The sequence below is a fragment of the Symphalangus syndactylus genome, chromosome 5 (assembly GCF_028878055.3).
Source record: "Symphalangus syndactylus isolate Jambi chromosome 5, NHGRI_mSymSyn1-v2.1_pri, whole genome shotgun sequence".
Taxonomy (NCBI): Eukaryota; Metazoa; Chordata; class Mammalia; order Primates; family Hylobatidae; genus Symphalangus; species Symphalangus syndactylus.
The window spans coordinates 118788505-118807733 of NC_072427.2; positions in this window are offsets into that span (position 1 = coordinate 118788505).

A 19229-nucleotide genomic window follows, 5' to 3' on the forward strand; every position below is an offset into this window, starting at 1 on the left:
TAGGGTTAGGGAGTATTAAAGGATCATAGAGGACAAGGAGAATGGTTCCTAAAAAGAGCCCATTTGGACTAGAAGGGAAACTAGGATGAGGAAAGGACTTTTTATGAAACAAATTTGAGTATTATTATATGCTATGAGGAAAGAACCAAAAGAGTAGGATTTATTGAAAATATTGAAGAAAAAAAGTATGCCTGAGAGAACATGATCTTAAAGGATATATGGAGAGGTGAAAACTAATGCACATGTGATGGTATTAGTCTTAGGATAAAGGTCATTTCTTCCATTGAGGAAAATGGAAATGGGTAAGAACTTAATTTTGTAGACAGAGGGATAAGAATCCTCAATTTTCACTGTAAATAAAAAAAGTGGTCTGCTGAGATAAGTCAGAGATAAGGGAGACTTGAAGAGAGGAGTGAAAAGATGAAATAATCAATTACCTTTAAACTTTCATTCATGAGAATATCCAAATGTTTTGGGTGCAGTAAACATGCACTCTCAAATTTCTGATGGCATTATAAATTGGCAAAATGTCTTTGGTAATCAATTTGGCCTCAACAATATTCATATATTTGACTCCATTGACTATTTCTCATAAAATAATTTACAATAAAGACAGAGTTTATATACAAAAATGTTCATTTCAACATTATTCATTGTAAGGAAAAATCCTGGAAGCAACCTAATCGTCCATAGATAGAGGAGGGACTAAATAAATTATGGTACATCCAAGTAATAAAAATCTACCAGCTGGGTGTGGTGGCTCACGCCTGCAATCCCTGCACTTTGGGAGGCTGAGGCAGGCAGATCACCTGAGGTCAGGAGATCGAGACCATCCTGGCTAACACAGTGAAGCCCCATCTCTACTAAAAAAGAAATACAAAAAAAATAGCTAGGCATGGTGGCGGGCACCTGTAGTCCCAGGTACTTGGGAGGCTGAGGCAGGAGAATGGCGTGAACCCGGGAGGTGGAGCTTGTAGTGAGCCAAGATTGTGCCACTGCACTCCAGCCTGGGTGACAGAGCGAGACTCCATCTCAAAAAAAAGAAAAAAGAAAGAAAGAAATCTACGAAGACATTAAAATGGTGCTTACTAAGAATCTTTAATTTAATGGAGAAATTCTTTTTATAAAAAATAATCCCATGACTATTATGTTAATTAAATATAATAAATTAACTATAGAAGAAAATGAATAAAAATCATAACAGTGTATAGAATAATTATTATTATACTTTATATATGTTTTTGAGTATTTTCCACATTTTTAGAGATGTATATTACTTTTGTTATGAGAAAATACATACCAAACTTTTAAATTAATCTTTTGGTAATTTATCAAGACTAATGTTGAAAAGGAGGAAAAAAAATGAATGTATGTTAAACCCTTATGGAAAAAGAAGATAAAGTAGGGAGCACGAAGTGCCTATTCCTGTAGCTCAATTGATTAACAACATAGTACATTTTATGAGTCAGTATTGCAAATGTACAAAATCAAGATTGCAGATTTGGGACGTAGATCTGTTGAACTCTCTGAGATGTGACATTGATCTGAGTCTTTAAAAGTTGGATCATTTAATGTAGAAGATAATGCATTTTTGGCCCACAGTGAAAAAAAAAAAACAGAAGTCTGATGAACACTGGGCCTCCATTTTTATACTGCAATATCCCCTGAACGTCCTACAGTTGCCCTCCTTGGAGGAATTGTGTAGCTACGGTGATTCATAATCCCCACCATATCTCACTGGTTTCCTAACAATGAGTCCAAACAGCAGTTGCTATTTGTCATTACTCTTGCTTTTACTATTGTTTACAGTAAATAAACATTTCTCTGTCACCATGGCTGGTAAAGCTAAAAGAAATAATCTGAAAAGCCCATATGTTTCAAAAAAAATAAAGAACATGTTTAATTGTTTAAGTACAGAATATTCTTCTGTGTCTGATGTTCATACATCAGGCCCTCTTCTCCAATTTTTATAACTTGCATGGCTATCCTAAACACTTGTGTCTGCCATCCTGGAATAAGTCTGGGGACACATTATTGTTAATAACATAAACTGCTTACTATATTTTAATACTAAAAAATTATAATTCCTTATTAAATCCATAGGGTATCATTCTAGTCCCTCATTAATTTTGAATTAAATAGATGTACTATTTGCAGAATAATGGGATTGAAGATTGAGGGGGTATTTTAATAGTAGGATTCAGGCTTGACTTTCTGGAGGATTTTCTACACAAAGATGAAATAGGATATATGTTATACTAATCTGATGACAATATAAAATAAAATATCATATGGCAGAAAACGAAGAGCTTTCTGTAGGGTGGGGTAGTTATCTGTTGGGGAGATGGGACTTCAACCATGCAGAACTGGGTGAGACTTCCTCATGGGAAGGACAATAGCAAAGATAAGAAACCAAAAAGGAACCATCTCGGAAGCAGAGAGACTGCCAGCGCTTTGGGAAGCCGAGGCGGGCGGATTACCTGAGGTCGGGAGTTCGAGACCAGCCTGACCAACATGGAGAAACCCCGTCTCTACTAAAAACACAAAAATAGCCAGGCGTGGTGGCACATGGCTGTAATAGCAGCTACTCGGGAGGCTGAGGCAGGAGAATCGCTTGAACCCGGGAGGTGGAGGTTGTGGTGAGCCGAGATCCTGGGCAACAAGAGTGAAACTCCGTCTAAAAAAAAAGTAGAGAGACTGGTTTTCCAGTTAAGTGTTCATTTTGGTGAACAGTGACTAAAAAGTTTGCATAAGAAGAGTGAGTTAAGAAAATTGGTCTCTTGAAATTCAGGAAGAGAAGTTTGGAATGTAATTCTTTTAGAAAGCAAAGCTACTGCATGCTTTTGAACACAAGAAGTTGATTTTCAAGAAGTTTAATTTGGAAGGAAAGTGGTTTGAAGGAAGCGATTAGAGACAAAGAGGAAAATGATGTGTTTATAACAATTTAGATTTATTCAGAGAGTCAACAGATTCTTGTAGAGCACTTGTTATGAGATGCTGTCTATTAGGCATTAAGGATACACAATAATCAAATTCTTTGACCTCAAAGAGCATATATTCCAGTGGACATAGGCAGATAATAAACATATACATAAATAGGTACAATAGTGTAACAGGACATAGTGCACAGAATACTGAAGGTGTTAATATAATCAGAGAATTCTTCTCTGAGATATGACACTAATCTGAGTCTTTAAAGATGAAAATGAGGTTACTATATGGAAACACATTGGAAGAATCTCCGGCCTCAAGAGGAAGAATCTCCACCTCAAGAGGAAGTGAGCATGGTGTGGGGGACAGTTGGGGATGGGGTGGGGGGCAGGGTATGGAGAAGTGTTGGTCAAAGGGGACAGACTTTCAGTTGCAAGATGAATGAGTTCTGGGACTCTAATGTGCAGCATAGTGAACAGTGAATATAGTCATAGTTATTACCAATAATACTGTATTGTATACTGGAAATTTGTTATGGAAGTAGATACTAAGTATTCTTACATTTTTTTTTAAATTGGAATATTAGGTGATAGATGTGTTAAGTGGCTTAATTATAGAATCATTTCACAATGTATACATATACCAAATTATCATATTGTACACTCTAAATACATACACATTTTGTCAATTATACCTCAATAAAGCCAGAATTAAAACCTACTGACTTTAAAATGGCCCAGTCAATAGTCAGCTCCCTGCTCCCTTGGGGAGCCAATATCTTTTGATTCTTTTCTCATTTACTAGGGAATCAGAAGAGGTCAGGGTAACCTCCCTCTTTAGGCTACTGTTTGGGGAAATGTTTGATTTTTTTGAAGAATATAGCTATTAGGAGAAAAAAAGTGTGTTAGTGTGTATGTGTGTATGTGTGTGTGCGTGTGTCTGGAGAAGAATTTCAATAGACTTTTAGAATCAGTGAGGTCAAGAAAAGTTGCACTCAATAACCTTACCATCTTGCCCTGATCATTTCAAATAATTTCACTAGCACCATATTTAAAAGATAAGCATGACTGGTTTAAAAATAATTTAATAGTCCCAACGTTAACAGTAGAAGATGATGATGATGATGGTGGTGGTCATTACCTCTATAAAAGGAGAAAGTCTGCATTTTTAGGACTATGTGCACCAGCAGGAGGAAGTAATGCAGAAGATCTTGTATTGAACTATCAGCATGGGTCTCACAGCTGGAAGAGTTAGCCCAGTAAGAGAACATTTGTATAGAGCAGCATTTTTGTCACAAGATGCCAGTGCTCAGCAAGGTTTTTATCATACAAAATGAAAGGACTTAAAATACTCAACTAGAACTACAGTTATCAAGACCAAGGGTTTTTCAAAGTGCAACATTAATCCCCTAGGATTTTTAGTAGGGGTTAGACAGAAAATGAAGGCAGTCAGGGCATTCTCAGAAAAAATAAATCTGGAAAGTGTCAAGGTAAAGTTAAATGGATTTTTTAAATTACAGCACATAGAAGAACTTTTAATATGCTAATACACTTTCTGATTTTCCAAGAAAGGGGTCTATGTAGAGTGTCATTTAAGGGATAACTTCTCATCAGGGAAATTCAGGAAAAGTGGCCAAAATGGCATTGAGTAAGGCCTGAATAGATGATACTATAACAGTGTAATGACCTTGTGGATCAATTCAGTTGAGTTGTAATGTATTGCCATTTAAATGTATGTATAGCCAGGTTCCATGGCACATGCCTATAATACCAGCTATTTGGGAGGCTGAGATGGGAAGATCACTTGAGGCCAGGAGTTCAAGACTAGCCTAGACAATATAGTGAGACCCCCATCTCTACAAAAACAAGGAAAAAATAAAATAAATATGTATAAAATTATTGTTGCTATCCATGTACTCAAAAAAGTTCCCAAAGCATCAAGTAGTATAATGAGAGATGACTGAGCTGGTAATCAGGAGGTTGGATCTTAATCTCTATTTTTACCATTTTCCTGATCCAGTCCATTGGACCCCGTTGAGGACTCGCTGATTCTTTCATTTATTCAATGAGCATTGATTGTCTCCTCTGTGTGAGACAAGACTTCTAGGTGCTAGGGATATAGCAATAGATAAGAAAGACCAAGTCCTTGACCTCATAGAACTTACATTCTAGTGAAGAAGACAGATAGTAAATAAACATACAGTTTCACTGTTGGATAAGGTATTATCAAGTGAGGGAGGAAAGCAGGGTTCAGTTACTTTCTCTCCGAAATGAGGAGGCTGGACTCTGTCAGTGATTTCCACAGTCTTTAAGTAATTACATGTAACAGAAAACCTCAGTAACCCAACTATGTTGGCTTCCCAAATAGAAGTTTATTTTTCTCATATGAGAAAAAGTTAGGAGGCAGGTCATCCAGGACAGGTGGAATAGTTTCATGAGGTCATCAGTGTCCCAGGTGTCTCTGATGTTTCTATTCACCTTAGGGTGTGGTTTTTAATGCTAATGGAGATGATACCAGACATAATAAAGAAGGAATTGCTAAAGAATATGGGATAGTCCCCACATTTAGAAAGCCAGAATTTCCTAAAAATCCACAGCAGGCACTCCTTACATCTTTAGGGAGGCTGAGAAACATGAATACTTTTCAGCTGAGCAACTAGTTGCCCTGAACATGACCTGGTTCCCTTTAAGGAAGAGGGATGGAGTGGAAATTAAGTATCTCGTCTGCCATAAGGCTTAGGGGTGAAAAACATATATCCACTTCACCATCCCATGTATTATTATGATAATAACATTGAATATTGTAATAATAATACTCATACTAATATCCAACATTAAGAAAAAAATACTGTTTCACACAGAAGTATTTACAAATGACACCTTTGCTAAACAAACACACAAGCTCAGAAAAATTGACTAAATCGAACCAGAAGAGCACAGCAGCACCCAACTTAAAGGAAGTGCTAACACTACAATGAAAGACTGTGGCACAATTCATTATTAGATCTTGCCTGTCACTTAGTTGTATTTGGTATATATATGCTCTAGTAGTATTTTCTTACATTTGTTACAAGTAAGGTGAAAATCAAACACCAAATGAAACAGTGATAGTGACACACTTTTCAACCAAAAATGTGTTTATATGATATTCAAATGTATTCATGAAGATGACTAGAGAAGTGTTCTCCTAAGGAACTCTACGTTGGCAACCAAAGTTGACTTGATGATGGTCACTAATGGACATTAGCATATTTAAATTCATGTGTTGTTTTTATTATCATTTTGTTTGAGATGCATTTTAAAGTAAAAATCAAATAAAATGTTGGCAGAGCTCTGAAGAAAGAGAATGCTAGAGTTAAAATATACTGGACTAAGTGGCCTTAATCTCACCTACAGACTCAGACTTAATTTTTTTACATTTTACAAGAGACTGAGCTTTGTTGAAGACATCAAGATTGAAAAATGGATTAATGTTAGTCTTAGTTCATATTTTCAATGCTCAAAGAACAGCAATCTCACAAACCTTTGAATAATTTGGAATAGACATTATAAAACTGGAGGAAATAGTAATGATACAATGAATTCAAAGTTGAGTAAATCCTTCTCATCTGTAATGCCTAAGAAACACAAAAAGCACTATTCATTCTTCAGCTATCTGCACACATTCTAATCTCACAGACAGCTGCAGAATACAAAACTTGTCTACAAGGGATTTGTATGTATTACTAATTAGATATACAGCTTACTTCAGCTGGGATATCTTTTAATTATGTTTATTAAAACAGTCTGAAATATGTTTATAAAAATGTATGTTTTTATTTTATCAATTTATGAACATTCAATGATCTCTTCTAAGATTTACACAGTAGTAGACCATGCCTAAATTATTTACAACCTGTTTTCCAAAAGACAAAGACCATTACATGACACAAAATTTCTTTCTTTCTTTCTTTTTTTTTTTTTTTTTTTTTTGAGATGAAATCTCACTCTGTCGCCCAGGCTGGAGTGCAGTGGCAACCTCCGCCTCCCGGGTTCAAGCTATTCTCCTGCCTCAGCATCTGGAGTAACTGGATTACAGACGCCTGCGACCACACCCGGTTTATTTTTATATTTTTAGTAGAGATGAGGTTTCACCATGTTGGCCAGGATGGTCTCAAACTCCTGACCTCAAGTGATCTGCCTACCTTGGCCTCCCAAAGTGTTGGGATTACAGGCATGAGCCACCGTGCACAGCCTTGACAAAAAATTTCTAAGGAGTGATCCTAATAACAGTAAAAGCTTTATTCATGGAAACTGAACACTAGATAATTACATATAATAAGTAAATTTGAAAACATAATTATCAATATAATACTATGTGGAACAAATTGTGATCAAGGAATATTTAAATGAAATAATACAGTCCATGAGTTGATTATTGTTGAACATGGTGAAGGGTTAATGGGGCAATAATTTACACTAATCTCTTGACTTTTGTAAATATCAAAAGTTTGCTATAATAAAAGTTTTACAAAATTATAAAAAACTCATTTACAGTCGAATAAATGAATAAATAAACATTTCAGAAAGAAATGTTTCTACTGATAATTAAAAAAAACCCAACCAAAGTGACATAAATAAACGGGGGTCTATTTCCATAATAGCAAGAAGTCTCAAGATACTCAGGTCCCTCAACAATTGCCTTCCTTATTGTCTCAGACAGCAGCTACAACTTCAACCATCATGCCTCCATTCAAGGCATAAGAGGGGAAAGTGACTGTGCCAGCAGACTTTCGCCCACAACTCCAGGCCAGTCAGATGACCACTTCTTGCTATAGGGAAAGCTGGAAAACTGATACTTGATTTTCACTTTCTCTATAGTAATCAGGAAAGGGATAAAGGGGTTGGGTTTGTTGAGCCAACCTACAGTGTCTGCCAAAACAACTATAAGAATATTTAGGTAAACAGTTGGGACATTCATTCAACTGACTATTATTAAGCCATTAAGAAGCAAATACCAATATTAGCAAAGATGGCCAAACAGGAACAGCTCCAGTCTGCAGCTCCCGGCACGATTGACACAGAAGGGGGGTGATTTCTGCATTTCCAACCAAGGTATCCAGTTATTCTCACTGGGACTGGTTGGACAGTGGGTGCAACCCATGGAGGGTGAGCTGAAGCAGGGTGGGGTGTCGCCTCACCTGGGAAGTGCAAGGTGTCGGGGAATTTTCTCCCCTATCCAAGGGAAGCCGTGAGGGAAGGAGCCTGAGGAACTGTGCGCTCCAGCCCAGATACTGCACTTTTCCCATGGTCTTCACAACCCACAGACCAGGAGATTCCCTCCACTGCCTACCCCACCACGGCACTGGGTTTCAAGCACAAAACTGGGCAGACACCAAACTAGCCGCAGAAGTTTTTTTTCCAAACCCCAGTGGCACCTCGAATGCCAGTGAGGCAGAACCGTTCACTCTCCTGGAAAGGGTTGCTGAAGCCAGGGACCCAAGTGGTCTGGCTCTGTAGGCCCCATGCCATGGAGCCCAGCAAACTAAGATCCACTGGCTTGAAATTCTCGCTGCCAGCACAGCAGCAGTCTGAGATGGACCTGGGATGCTTGAGCTTGGTGAGGGAAGGGACATCCACCATTGCTGAGGCTTGAGTAGGCAGTTTTACCCTCATAGTGTAAACAAAGCTGCCAGGAAGTTCAAACTGGGCGAAGCCCACTGCAGCTCAGCGAGGCTGCTGTGGCCAGACTGCCACATTTCTCCTCTCTGGGCAGGGCATCTCTGAAAAAAAGGCAGCAGCCCCAGTCAGGGACTTATAGATAAAACCCCCATCTCCCTGGGACAGAGCACCTGGGGGAAGGGGTGGCTGTGGGCGCAGCTTCAGCAGATTTAAACGTCCCTGCCTGACAGCTCTGAAGAGAGCAGCAGACCTCCCAGCACAGCATTCAAGCTCTGTTAAGGGTCAGAATGCCTCCTCAAGTGGGTCCCTGACCCCTGGGTATCCTGACTGGGAGATACCTCCCAGTAGGGGCTAACAGACACCTCATATAGGAGAGCTCTGGCAGGCATCTAGCAGGTGCCCCTCTGGGACAAAGCTTCCAGAGAAAAGAACAGGCAGGAATCTTTGCTATTCTGCAGCCTTTGCTGGTGATATCCAGGCAAACAGGGTCTGGAGTGGACCTCAGCAAACTCCAGCAGACCTGCAGCAGAGGAGCCTGACTGTTAGAAGGAAAACTAACAAACAGAAATGAATAGCGAGTCCACTCAAAGACCCCATCCGAAGGTCACCAACATCAAAGACGAAAGGTAGATAAATCTACAAAGATGGGGAGAAACAGCTCAAAAAGGCTGAAAACTCCAAAAACCAGAACACCACTTCTCCTCCAAAGGATCACAAATCCTCACCAGCAAGGGGACAAAACTTGATGGAGAATGAGTTTGATGAATTGACAGAAGTAAGCCTCAAAAGGTGGGTAATAACAAACTCCTCTGAGCTAAAGGAGTATGTTCCAACCCAATGCAAGGAAGCTAAGAACTTTGAAAAAAGGTTAGACGAATTTCTAGCTAGAATAACCAGTTTAGAGAACATAAATGACCTGATGGAGCTGAAAAACACAGCACGAGAACTTCATGAAGCATACACAAGTATCTATAGCTGAATCAATCAAGTGGAAGAAAGGATATCAGAGACTGAAGATCAACTTAATGAAATAAAGTGAGAAGACAAGATTAAAGAAAAAATAAAAAGGAATAAACAAAGCCTCCAAGAAATATGGGACTATGTGAAAAGACCAAATGTACATTTGATTGGTGTACCTGAAAGTGACAGGGAAAATGGAACCAAGCTGGAAAACCACTCTTCAGGATATTATCCAGGAGAACTTCCCCAACCTAGCAAGGCAGGCCAACATTCAAATGCAGGAAATACAGAGAACACCACAAAGATACTCCTCGAGAAGAGCAACCCCAAGACACACAATCATCAGATTCACCAAGGTTGAAATGAAGAAAAACACGTTCAGGGCAGCCAGAGAAAAAGGTTGGGTTACCCTCAAAGGGCAGCCCATTAGACTAACAGCAGATCTCTCTGCAGAAACCCTACAAGCCAGAGGAGAGTGGGGGCCAATACTCAACATTCTTTAAGAAAAGAATTTTCAACCCAGAATTTCGTATCCAGCCAAACTAAGCTTTATAAGTGAAGGAGAAATAAAATCCTTTACAGACAAGCAAATGCTGAGAGATTTTGTCACCACCAGGCCTGCCTTACAAGAGCTCCTGAAGGAAGCACTAAACATGGAAAGGAACAACCAGTACCAGCCACTGCAAAAACATACCAAATTGTAAAGAACATCAACACTATGAAGAAACTGCATCAACTAATGGGCAAAATAACCAGCCAGCATCATAATGACAGGATCAAATTCACATATAACAATATTAACTTTAAATGTTAACGGGCTAAATGCCCCAGTTAAAAGACACAGACTGGCAAACTGGATAAACAGTCAAGACCCATCGGTGTGCTGTATTCAGGAGACCCATCTCACATGCAATGACACAAATAGGCTCAAAATAAAGGGACAGAGGAATATTTACCAAGCAAATGGAAAGCAAAGAAGAGCAGGAGTTGCAATCGTAATCTCTAATAAAAACAGACTTTAAAGTAACAAAGATCAAAAGAGACAAAAAAGAGCATTATTTAATGGTAAAGGGATCAATTCAAAAAGAAGAGCTAACTATCTTAAATATATACGTACCCAATACAGGAGCACCCACATTCATAAAGCAAGTTCTTAGAGATCTACAGACTTAGACTCCCACACAATAATAGTGGGAGACTTTAACATCCCACTGTCAATATTAGACAAATCAATGAGACAGAAAATTAACAAGGATATCCAGGACTTGAACTCAGCTCGGGACCTAGTGGACCTAATAGACATGGACAGAACTGTCCACCCCGAATCAACAGAATAGACATTCTTCTCAGCACCTCATCACACTTATTCTAAAATTGACCACATAATGAGAAGTAAAACACTCCTCAGCAAATGCAAAACAATGGAAATCATAACAAACAGTCTCTCAGAACACAGTGCAATCAAATTAGGACTCAGGATTAAGAAACTCACTCAAAACCACACAACTACATGGAAATTGAACAACCTGCTCCTAAATGAGTACTGGGTAAATAACAAAATGAAGGCAGAAATAAAGATGTTCCTTGAAACCAATGGGAACAAAGACACAACATACCAGAATCTCTGGGACACATTTAAAGCAATATGTAGAGGGAAATTTATAGCACTAAATGCCCACAAGAGAAAGCAGGAAAGATCTAAAATTGACACCCTAAAATCAAAATTAAAAGAACTAGGGAAGCAACAGCAAACAAATTCAAAAGCTAGCAAAAGACAAGACATAACTAAGATCAGAGCAGAACTGAAGGAGATAGAGACATGAAAAACCCTTCAAAAAATTAATGAATCCAGGAGCTGTTTTCTTTAAAAGCTCAAAAAATAGGCCACTAGCCAGACTAACAAAGAAGAAAAGAGAGAAGAATCAAATAGACACAATAAAAAATGATAAAGGGGATATCACTACTGATCCCATAGAAATACAAACTACCATCAGAGAATACTATAAACACCTCTACACAAATAAACTAGAAAATCTAGAAGAAATGGATAAATTCCTGAACACATACACTCTCCCAAGTCTAAACCAGGAAGAAGTCAAATCCCTGAATAGACCAATAACAAGTTCTGAAATTGAGGCAGTAATTAGTAGTCTACCAACCAAAAAAAGTCCAGGACCAGACAGATTCACAGCCAATTTCTACCAGAGGTACAAAGAGGAACTGGTGGCTGGGCACAGTGGCTCATGCCTGTAATCCCAGCACTTTGGGAGGCCAAGGTGGGTGGATCACAAGGTCAGGAGATTGAGACCATCCTGGCTAACACAGTGAAATCCCACCTCTACTAAAAATACAAAAAAAATTAGCTGGGTGTGATGGCAGGCACCTGTAGTCCCAGCTACTCAGGAGGCTGAGGCGGGAGAATGGTGTGAACCCAGGAGGCAGAGCTTGCAGCGAGCCAAGATCATACCACTGCACTCCAGCCTGGGTGACACAGTGAGACTCTGTCTCAAAAAAAAAAAAAAAAAAAAAAAAGGAGCTGATACCATTCCTTCTGAAACTATTCCAAACAATAGAAAAAAAAGAGAATCCTCCCCTAACTCATTTTATGAAGCCAGCATCATCCTTATACCAAAACCTGGCAGAGACACAACCAAAAAAGAAAATTTCAGGCCAATATCCCTGATGAACATCAATGTAAAAATCCTCAATAAAATACTGGCAAATCAAATCCATGAGCACATCAAAAAGCTTATCCACCACGATCAAGTTGGCTTCATACCTGGGACACAAGGCTGGTTCAACATATGCAAATCAATAAACATAAACCATCATGTAAACAGAACCAATGACAAAAACCACATGATTATCTCAATAGATGCAGAAAAGGCCTTTGACAAAATTCAACACCCTTCATGCTAAAAACTCTCAATAAACTAGGTATCAATGGAATGTATCACAAAATAATAAGAGTTATTTATGACAAACCCACAGCCGTTATCATACTGAATGGGCAAAAACTGGAAGCATTCCCTTTCAAAATCGGCACAAGACAAGGATGCCCTCTCTCACCACTCCTATTCAACATAGTGTTAGAAGTTCCGGCCAGGGCAATCAGGCAAGAGAAAGAAATAAATGGTATTCAAATAGGAAGAGAGGAAGTCAAATTGTCTCTGTTTGCAGATGACATGATTGTATATTTAGAAAGCCCCATAGTCTCAGCTCAAAATCTCCTTAAACTGATAAGCAACTTCAGCCAAGTCTCAGGATACAAAATCAATGTGCAAAAATTACAAGCATTCCTATACACCAATAACAGACAAACAGAGAGCCAAATCATGAGTGAACTCCCATTCACAACTGCTACTAAGAGAATTAAAATACCTGGGAATACAACTTACAAGGGATGCGAAGGACCTCTTCAAGGGGAACTACAAACTACTGCTCAAGGAAATAAGAGGGGACACAAACAAATGGAAAAACATTCCATGCTCATAGATAGGGAGAATCAATATTGTGAAAGTGGCCAAACTGCCCAAAGAAATTTATAGATTCAATGCTATCCCCATCAAGCTACCACTGACTTTGTTTACAGAATTGGAAAAAACTTCATATGGAACCAAAAAAGAGCCCGCATAGCCAAGACAGTCCTAAGCAAAAAGAACAAAGCTGGAGGCATCATACTGCCTGACTTCAAACAATACTATGAGGCTACAGAAACCAAAACGACATGGTACTGGTACCAAAACAGATATATAGACCAAAGGAACAGAACAGAGGCCTCAGAAATAACACCACACATCTACAACCATCTGATCTTTGACAAACCTGACATAAATAAGCAATGGGGAAAAGATACCCTATCTAATAAATGGTGTTGGGAAAACTGGCAAGCCATATGTGGAAAACTGAAATGTGAGCCCTTCCTTACACCTTATACAAAAATCAACTCAAGATGGATTAAAGACTTAAACATAAAACCTAAAACCATAAAAACCATAGAAGAAAACCTAGGCAATACCATTAAGGACATAGGCATCGGCAAAGACTTCATGTCTAAAACACCAAAAGCAATGGCAACAAAAGCCAAAATTGACAAATGGGATCTAATTAATCTAAAGAGCTTCTGCACAGCAAAAGAAACTATCATCAGAGTGATCAGGCAACCTATAGAAGGGGAGAAAATTTTTGCAATATATCCATCTGACAAAAGGCTAATATCCAGAATCTACAAGGAACTTAAACAAATTTACAAGAAAAAAAAAAACCCTATTAAAAATTAGGCAAAGCATATGAACAGACACTTCCCAAAAGAAGACATTTATGCAGCCAAAAAACATATGAAAAATTGTTCATCATCACTGGTCATTACAGAAATGCAAATCAAATCCACAATGAGATACCATCTCACGCCAGTTAGAAGGTGATCATTAAAAAGTCAGGAAACAACAGATGCTGGAGAGGATGTGGAGAAATAGGAACACTTTTACGCTGTTGGTGGGAATGTAAATTAGTTCAACCATTGTGGAAGACAGTGCAGCGATTCCTCAAGGACCTAGAACTAGAAATACCATTTGACCCAGCAATCCCATTACCGGGTATGGACCCAAAGGATTATAAATCGTTCTACTATAAAGACACATGCACACGTATGTTTATTACAACACTCTTCACAATAGCAAAGACTTGGAACCAACCCAAATGTCCATCAATGATAGACTGGATAAAGAAAATGTGGCACATATACACCATGGAATACTATGCAGCCATAAAAAGGGATGAGTTCATGTCCTTTGCAGGGACATGGATGAAGCTGGAAGTGTTCACAAGAATAGAAAACCAAACACCGCATATTCTCACTCATAAGTGGGAGTTGAACAATGAGAACACATGGACACAGGGAGGGGAACATCACACTATCAGGGGGTGGGAGGTAGTGGAGGGATACCATTAGGAGAAATACCTAATGTATGTGGGTTGATGGGTGCAGCAAACCACAATGGCACATGCAACAAAACTGCATGTCCTGCACAGTACCCCAGAACTTAAAGTATAATAAAAAAAAAGAAAAAGAAACAAACCCCATGCAACATGAAGAAAGGGAATTGCCTAATATTAATGTCATATCTGATACGTCTTCAACTTATTAAAAAGCAAAAATCATGAAATCCCATGTATATCTAAAAAAGAGGATAAGCAGTAAAAAATGTTAATAAGAGTTACACTTAATATAATGGTTTGAGCCGGGCGCGGTGGCTCACACTTGTAATCCCAGCACTTTGGGAGGCCGAGGCGGGCGGATCACGAGGTCAGGAGATCGAGACCACGGTGAAACCCCGTCTCTACTAAAAATACAAAAAATTAGCTGGGCGTGGTGGTGGGCACCTGTAGTCCCAGCTACTCGGAGAGGCTGAGGCAGGAGAATGGCGTAAACCCGGGAGGCGGAGCTTGCAGTGAGCCGAGATTGCGCCACTGCACTCCAGCCTGGGCAACAGAGCGAGACTCCGTCTCAAAAAAAAAAAAAAAAAAGGAAAAAAAAAAAAGAATGGTTTGGGGTGTTTATTTTACCCCTAATATACTTTGTTTCCTCACATTTCCTATAATAAAATGAATTACCTTAGAATAAAAATAATAAACATATTAAATAACAGGGGATTTTAAGGATATCAATAACTGACATTTTTAATGCAGTCAATATTTTAATAAACTTTATTTTTAGACCAGTTTTAGATTTACAAAATGGAGAAGATAGTACAGAGAGTTTCCATAACCCTTCTCCTTCCACACACAAACATTATTACATTTTAGATTAGTATGGCACATTTGTTATAATTAATGAAGCCATATTGATATAGGATTAACCAAAGTCCGTATTTACTCAGATCTTCTTAGTTTCACCAAGTGTCCTTTTTCTGTTCCAGGATTCCATACAGGATACCACATTGCATTTAGTTGTCATAATTCCATAGGCACCTCTTGGCTGTGACAGTTTCTCAGATTTTCCTTGTTTTTGATGACCTTGAAAGTTTTTAGGAGTACTCCTCACGTATATTGTAGGATGCTGCCCTATTGTGACTTATCTGATGTTTTCATCATGATTAGACTGGAGTCATGTATTTCGGGGAGGTAAATCACAGAGGTAAAGTGTGAATTTCATGATGTCATAACAAGGGTACATACTATCAACCTGATCTGTAACTAGTGATACTAACCTTGATCATCCAGTTGAAATACTGTTTACCAGTTTTCTCCACTGTAGAGTTCCTCCACTCCCCTACCTCCCTTTTTAATACTGTGTTCTTCAGAAGGAAATCACAATGCATAGCCCAAACTTATCGAGTGAAGAATTATACTGCCTCTCTTTTAGGGTAGAGTGTCTTCATAGATTACTTGTTGTTCCTCTGTGCAGGAGATTTTTCTTCCTCTGCTTATTAATTTATTCAATTATTTACTTATATAAGTATGGACTCATGAATACTTATTTCATACTTGGGGTTGTGGTCCAATACTACTTTACTTCATTTGTTCCTCACATTTTTCTAGCTTTGGCCATTGAAAGCTCTTTTTGTTGGCTCCTGTGACCCTTTGACATATCCCTATCAATGTAGGTTTGGGTTTGTTTTTGTTTGGTTTCTGTTCACTTCATAAGTCTCTGGAACTACAAATGTTCCAAGCTCATCTTGTATATGCCCCAGTCCTAGAAGCAGTCATTTCTCCCAGAAGCTCTGTTTCTTTTTCTTGGAGAATGATACTAGAAACCAGGATTGGGTGTTCGGTATGCTTGTTGGTACTAAGGTGTCATTTCTTATATATACCCACAGAAATATACATATCTATAAATATTTCTGTATGTAACCATCTAAACATGAGTTCTCACCAATGTCTCCAACTCTTAACCATTACCATATAGATCATTCCAGCCTCTTCCTCTTAGTTATCTGTAAAATCCCAACCCAACAGTCAGAAACCTTGTTCCCACCATCCACCATTCATTCATATAATTGATCAATTCCAGTATACAAGTATAGCAGTGTCAGAATTGTTAACCCATACCCAATGAGAAACAACCTTATTAATGAGAGTACAGGACTTATGACCAACTCCTTTTGTTTTTGGTATTGCACACTCTACTGGTTTTCAAACTTACTTGTGTCAGCATCTTTTTCCCTCACTCCCTTCAGTGAGGTTGTTTCACACATTTATGGTACATTTATTTTCTCTTTTGTAGGGGCAGAAAGGTGTGATCACTTTTCTCACCCATCATAAGGGTCATGATTGATTCTCCTACAAGGACAGGTTGACCAGAGAAAAGCATACCAAATTAATGGCATCAAAATTTTATGTGACATAGGAGCCTTCAGAAATAAAGATCCAAAGACCCAGGGAAAACTATTTTATGCTTAGGTTTGATGAAGAACAGACAGTCATGTAGAAATGTGATTGGACACAAGAGTATGATCCAACAACAACAGACTGAGAGCAAATGTAGTAAGTCCTGTCTGTTCAGATTTTTCTTGGCCTCTCTGCATAGCATTTCATCTTCCCAGGTATGGAACAGAACCCCTCTGGAATAAGGGTCTTTAAAGGAGAAGTCAGCCTGGAGACAGTGACCTGTCTAGATTTAATGGCTTGCTTTGGAAGAGAGAGGTTCTGGTTTCTACGCCCCACTTTAGGGAAGAAGAATTCTGATTTCTAAGACTCTCACTGGGGAATAAAATTGGGTGGGAAACAGAAAGGCAGGAGAAGTTCAGAAAGACCTTAGTTCTGAGGCTTTTCCAATTTCCGTTTGTTCAAAGAACTGAGTCTGACAAGGCGCCCTACTTTGGGGGTATCCACTTGTCACATTGCTTCCTGAAATCCCCTGACTTTCTATTTATAAAACATAATTTGTATATATATTAAGATTCACTCTGTGTGATAAAGTTCTATGGATTTTGACGAATGCATAATCTCATGATTCTACGATTGCAGTATTATTCACTAATAGTTTCACTGCTCTGTAAAACCCTGATTTCACCTACTCTTCCTCCTCTGCCTTCCCCTGAACTTCTGGCAACCACTGATGAATCTTTCTCAACAGTTTTGTCTTTTCCAGAAGTCATTTGGTAGGAGCAGAAGTAGCAGCAGCAGGAGTAAAGGGAAAGAGGGGGGAACTAGAGAAAGGAGTCCTTCTCTAGGTTGTCAGGAACTAAAATTCCAAAAGAGTTAAGTTCAAGTAAAAACTACTCAGAGAATGCCAAGACTCAAGGTGAGAACATCTCACTCGCTCAATATATTCAAAGAGCAGAATGGAATGGAATGGAAGCAAGTAAAGAGTGAAGTAGTTGGCCAGGTGCGATGACTCATATCTATAATCCCAGCATTTTGGGAGGCCATGGCAGGAAGATTGCTTCAGGCCAGAAGTTTGAGACTAGTCTGGGCAATGCAGTGAGCCCCATTTCTCCAAAGATATAAATAAACAAAAAATTAGCTGGGCACGGTGGCACGCACCAGTAGTCTCAGCTACTCAGGAGGCTGAGGTGGGAGGATTGCTTGAGCCCAGGAGTTCAGGCTGCAGTGAGCTAGTATTGTGCCACTTCATCCTAGCCTGGATGACAGAACGAGGCCCTGTGTATAGGCAGGGGAAACAGTGAAGAGTGAAGAGTTTTGGATCCTGGGAAATTACTGAAAAAATTGCCTGATGGAGACTAATCCTGGATCACAACTCTCATGCTAGCTGATCATGTGACCTGGACAGGTCCCTTCATCTTCCTGCTCTACAATTTCCCATTTGAAAAATAACAGGATTGTATAGTTAATGGGGTCTATTCCTCCCAGCCTTAAGCACTCTGTGACTCTCTTTTATTAACCATAGTAACAACAATGATGGTCTCAACTGGTCTCGTGGACACCCTAACTCAGCCATGCACGGTACCGGCATCATTTCCCCAAGATCACAGCATCAAGGCAACTTGGCAAAAGTGGAAATAGTAGAGAGAAAAACAGAAGAAACCTACCCTCAGACTTTCCGTAGGAATTTTTGCCCTGAATTATGATGGAAGAGCAATACAAGTACCCTGCAATATTTTATATACTTATTCCAAATATTAGAGTGCTTTGAGGAAATTGTGAGGCTTTCAAAGTCAAAACAAAACCTATTTTGAAAGAAAAAACTCACTGTTAATGTTTATGTACTTCTTGAAAGTGAAATCAAGCCGGAGGATTTTTCCTCTGAGATTTCTGCAACAGCCAAAGACAAATATAACTCCTTTGACAAATAACCATTCATATTATATAATGACTAAAAGAAAAAGTCTTGTCGCAAAATCTAATCTTGGGAAAGAACATGCTTTGTCTGCATTAAATAGCAATAAAGGAGCCAACATCTATCATTTCTGTCATTTATGCATTTGATTGCTTTACCAATAGTTCTATGAAAGGATGTGATAGACCTGATTGGCATTTGGTCCTCTCCTTTCAGGTTAAGAAATTTAAACTAACTCTTGAACCCCATGCCAAAAGACAGTTATCTTTTGCGTGTGACTCCGCCCCAAAACCTGAGACATGTTTGTCAGCCCTTCCAGGGCTATGGCTGATACCAAGAGGAAATATTTCAAAGCAAACAGCAACAGTATTTGATGTCAGAAGTGAAAAATAAACAAAGTCCCCATATTTGAGGCTCCCAAAGCTACAGCTAGCAAT